Source organism: Lactuca serriola, chromosome 7 (genome assembly GCF_051521515.1).
Source record: "Lactuca serriola cultivar US96UC23 chromosome 7, Lser_US96UC23_V15, whole genome shotgun sequence".
Classification (NCBI taxonomy): Eukaryota; Viridiplantae; Streptophyta; class Magnoliopsida; order Asterales; family Asteraceae; genus Lactuca; species Lactuca serriola.
The window spans coordinates 95,076,359-95,082,314 of NC_136414.1; positions in this window are offsets into that span (position 1 = coordinate 95,076,359).

The window sequence follows — 5,956 nt, forward strand, 5'->3', positions numbered from 1 at the left end:
ATTGGATTATGGAGGAAACTCAAGAAGTATCATGAAGTTCCATGGGGTGGGTTTTGTTTCTATGAGCTGTGATAATCATGTAACTACAATTGTCCTTCCGAGTGATAAAGCGATAATTAACTTCTTTTATGAAATTATGATAGGACCAAATAACCAATGATTGCGTAGGTATTTTAATACAGTGAAATATGACGGATTAACTTCTTTTATTCTCTTTATTTTTATACGTAGGGACTTACTAACAGACCTATCAAAGAGAAATTTAATTTTGTTATTTTCACCATTAAGATTATTTCCTTCTATATTAACAACTGATATATCAAATTTAATTTATAAATTCTTTTTTGTTGGTTGGACACTTTTGACCTTGTCGCCCTCAACTCCCTTGGTGCTATCTCACAAAGGGTCCTACCCTTTCTCTAAACCAAGAGTTTAACACATTGTGTGAGGAGAATGAAATCAAACATGAGGGAACTTCACAGTATACTCTCCAACAGAATGGTTTGGCTGAGAGAAAGAATAAAACCCTTTTTGTGATGGTCAATTGCATGTTGAACCAATCTGGTCTACCAAACAATGTATCAGGGAAAAAACTATTGACAACTGCTTGTTATGTTCATAATAGGATCAATAGTCGTGTGATTCCTACAAGCCCTTATGAGTTGTGAAAAGGTAGAAAGCCTAACCTAGACTATTTGAAAGTATGGGGTGTGTAGCTTATTATCGGACACCTGATCCTAAGAGATCCAAATTAGGCTCGAGCTACGAATAGCGTGTTTATTGCATATGCTCATAACAACAAAGATTACTGATTATTGGATGATGAATTTGATGTTGTTGTGGAATCCAGAGATATGGAATTCTTTGAAGACAAGTTTTCTAGAAATGATGAAAACCCAAATAATACAACACCTACAAGTACTTCTATAACACCCCAATATCAGGTAAATTTCCATTTTTAACCCTAAGTGAAAATCTTATGCAAAATTGGTCCTTACACCATGCATACTTGGGGTGTACGCATGGCATATCTCCCTTAAAAGGGACGCATGTTTTTTATGCGTACGCAGGGCGTACATGGCAAATGTGAAAATCCTAATTTTTAGGGTTTGAGAACTATTTAAATCACGTTAACCCCTCAAGACCTTTTCCCTCATCATCCTTCATCTCCTAAATCATCCATTGTTAACCCTGATCCATTGTGTGAGCATTTTTGAGCTTGAGAGTGTAGTTTTGTTGTTCTTATAGTAATAAGGAGGAAGTGAAAACACCTTGGAAGCTCAATACAACCTAAATCCAGAAGCATCTCATCCGCTAGCTTCATTTGAAGGTATAAAGTCTGAAACTTGATGAGTTATTTGCTTAGATCTTGCTAGCCTAGAGTTTGTGTTCATTTTTGGTCCCTTGAGCTTAGTGTTCATGAGTATGGCTTACTCTAACCATAAAAGCTGCCCTTTCAGATGTTTTTAGCTGCTAATAACCATAAAAATGGGATCTTGGTCTGTTTTCTTTCTTCATGCATGTGTTATGAGGTTTTGGTAGTGTATTATATTAGGGTTTGGTTGTTGCACTGATTCTAGCCATGGAAAGTCATAAAGTAGGAAATTTATGAATTAGAAATTTTTTTAGGACTTGATATGAGGTTTGGACATTAAGGCCTAATGGATTAAGCACTTAATAAGAAAGAGAAATTTTAGGCATAGTATGTTGGGCATACCAGGGTGTATGTTGCATATTTTAGCCAAGAGCCCCATAATCTAGTAGGACCGTGACTATACTCAACATAGTGACAGAGTACACAATGTGTACTCAATCTTTGTAACGACCCAATTTTCACGTCCAAAAATTTCATTTTTAAAACATTACTTTCGAAAACATTGATAAATAACACATTGTTTAAACAAACCATGTCACAAACGTAAACCAAATTTGAAAACCATAACATATAAACAACCAAAATATCAGAGTATCAATCCCAGAATAATCTCATAACTACGGATTCAAGAGTGTGTAGGATGTGCGGCTACTGCGCCAGCTCCTTCCCCTTCAATGAAGAGGTACCTGAAACCAAAACTGTAAACTGTAAGCACAAAGCTTAGTGAGTTCCCCCCCCCCCCAACATACCACATACCATACAATTACATAACATACATATACTGTTGGGCATATCTGGGTGTCCAACCTACCTCTTCGGTCCTCTCGACCGGATATTGCCTCGCATACCTGGGTGCTGGCCTCCCCTTCGGTCCTCTCGACCGGATATTGCCTCGATATATTAGAGACCCCTTTGAGTATAATCACACTCGATAACTCCACCCGACTTGTTCCTTAGTGCCCTAAGGATTCTTACTTGGTCTGCGCACCAACCCGGTATCTTCAGTAGTACGGGCCCGATACTACCGTCCATACCGCATCGACATTCATCCCAAGTCCTCCTCCTTGAGCCCCAAATCCCAAGTACTCTACTCTCTCTATCATGTTCTACTCACTAGCAAATCTCTCATAAGCACCTCGCTACTATCTAAGTCACTCTTAAGCATCTCTAGCAGCAAAACCCCTAGACTAAGGCATCATATATCAGGCCACCCTAGTCCTAATAAGAATACCTAGTCTACTCTAGCATGCATATCGTAACTCATCATGTAGCATAACATAACATCTCTGATAATCACTTATTATGAGGGTATTCTGGGAAATCACTGTTCGGGCGCTGGCCGATCGTACACACGACTCTGCTCTGCATTTTTCAAAAATCTTTACCTTTTTGAAAATATTTCTCAAATCCTCAGTTTGAGTTCAAATAAGCCCGAAGTTGTACTCGAATCCCTCAAACCAAGGCTCTGATACCAACTTGTAACACCGTAAATTTCAAAACAATTTTTCGCATTTTATAAAAACATAATTCATTTATTATTCATAAAAACATCATTGTTTAAAACTCAAATTCATAGCATATAACAATCCCAAGATCTCATAACCTAAAAATCCCGTGTGTGTACTGATCATGTCGGCGCCTTCCCGCGATCCTCACTAGTACCTGAAACAAATAACACCAAACACTGTAAGCACAAAGCTTAGTGAGTTCCCCAAAATACCATCCATATATATATATATATATATATATATATATATATATAACACATATTAGCCACTCGAGGCCATAACTCTGGGAGTCCGTGCACCCAACTCTATGAACCCTCAGGTTCTAACTCTGCAAACATGCACAACATAAATCACATAGAAGAATGCAGTGCAACACATAACACATATATAGCATACAAACACTGTATCACATAACTCTATTCACTTACTCAAGGTAAAGTATAGTAAGAAGACTCACCTCGCGTATCTCGGTAACTCGTAAATCCCTGAAATCACTAGTGCTCGATCTCCTGAGCTATAGTCCTCCTATAACACAAATATATCCCTAATTAACACTTTCCCCACTAGGGTTGACTAACTCTATCAAGTCAACACCGGTCAACTCTAGTCAATGGTCAACGGTCAACCCAACTCGCCGAGTCTGGCGTGGACTCGCCGAGTCCCTACGGGGACCTGATTCCTCTGAATCCCTTCCGACTCACCGAGTCACTCACCCAACTCAGTTACTCAACCCCTGGTTCGAAAACACGGAACAACTCGCTCCAACTCGGCGAGTCTGCCAATGGACTCGATGAGTGCATTCCATGCACAACCCCAAACGACCTTCTAAGGTCAGATCTGTTCCCCTAACTCGTAGATCCAGTCTTTCCAAGCTTGTTTGTCACGTAAAGTCTATGTCTTGGCGCTCAAAACACATCTATTGACTCGTAAATGGTGTTTTAACCTCAAACACAATGATCCCAAACCAAAACCTCCATAGACTCATATAAAGCTTGGACAAAGAGGCACTCTGGACCTCCATGGGTCCAGATCCAGAACCTAACTCGCCTAAGGGACGATGGGAGCACTAGATCTAGTCACAAAAGGGCTCAATAAGCCCTAAATCAACATGAACATCACCTCAACAGAAAATGGTTCGAAAATAGTACCTCAAACGTGATGTTCTGGACCTCAGATCTTCAGGAAGTTAACCCTCTTGCTTCCTCTTGTCTATAGCTTCCTTTCCCTTGCTAGAAAACACCTCCAAGGTCGACAATGGCTCCTTCTCTCACTCCAAACGCTCAAGCTCACTAGGGTTTCGATCTGGGGGCTGGTGAGCACAAATAACGGCCATAAGGCCCTTTAAATAGGCCCCAAACCCAAGAAATTAGGGTTTCATTAAACAGCGCGGACTCGCCGAGTCCCCAATGCGACTCGTCGAGTCCGGTCATTAATCCGGGTGAGAAATCGCGTCTCTACTTGGCGAGTCTACGCACCAACTCGTCGAGTTCTTCCACAAAACTCAAAATAAAATAAATAAATATAATACCTGAAATTTCGGATGTTACAAATTTTCCCCTATTTTAAATCTTGAATTTCCGGTTATAAAGGTTTTAAAATAGTCAAATTTAAAAAGATATTACTGAAAACCATTTCAATTAAGGCATTAAATATCAACCATTAATATAAATCCATTTATATTAGCAAACCATTAATATAAAATCCATTTTTATTAGGAAACCATTAATACCCAAAAATCATATTCAAATTATCACATACATATACAATTCATCCTTGCATTTGCGGCTCACATTTATTTTCGATTGTTGATTTTCTTCAAACCTTCTCCTATAAAATCATTTTTATTGTTTATCACTTCCATCATCATTATCTGCTTCAAACCTTCATTGTTGTGCACTAGAAGGCCAGTACATTCTTTCGCTTTTTTATATTTTTTTCGATTATTTTTTGTTCCCGTATCAAATATACGTATTCATATATATATATATATATATATATATATATATATATATATATATATATATATATATATATATATATTTTGATATTCTTTGTCACAGCTTACATGAAATCGATTAACATCATTCCGTCTGGATCAAGTCAAACAAAACAAAAATGTACAATTTTTTATATTAAATTCTTAACCTATTAACTTGGACTCGATACTCAACAACCTCTACAAACTGCAATAGCTATGTGATTTTTTTACAATTTATAGCAACATACTTACCATGAAAAAAGAACTTTTAATTTAAACTACAACTTAGTTTTTTATCGGTAACAATAATATACAACACTTAATATCAACATCATTTCCTACCGGTTCCTCTAAATAATAATACATGAACCATATCAAAAGTAGGCTAAGAAGTTAGAATCTAAACTAGGAATGATCTTATTTCCCTGAATATCATATTTACGGTATTATAGAAATTTTTTTATTTGATTTTAGAATCAAATTGCATAATTACAATTAACATTGTTTTTATTAAACTTTGTATTTAGGTATGAAACAACAATAAGTATATTTTTGAAGGAACAGTGTTCAAAATAATTTGTATAATCTAAATACATGTTAATTTAGTTCATTTCTATACTTTCCTGTAACATTGGATTTTTTTTGTCATGTTACATTCAAAATATGGATTATTATAATAGACACCTTAGGTGTTTGACGAAATGTCTCAAAAAATCTGACACAAGTTTTCTACGCTCACCTCACAACCATGTATAAATTTTGGTTTTCTTTTTCTAGATTTTTAGCATCATGTGTTTTTTATGTTTGCAACTTCGTAGTGTTACATGTTTTTTTTTCTCATCCTCAGGTTTTTCTATCTCTGATAGGGCTTTATTTTTTATATTTATTGTAAACTATCGATTCAATCTATGTCACTTTGTTATGACTTTTATCAGCGTGATAAGATTCTAATAAATTGTCAATTTCTTGATCTTTTAGAAAAAGATGTTCTAACTGGATTATCACTACGCTGGTGGTATTCTATTTTGTTGATGAAGCGATCTATGATTTGGCCATGATGGTTTTTACGGATTATGTTTGGGCTGATAATTGTTC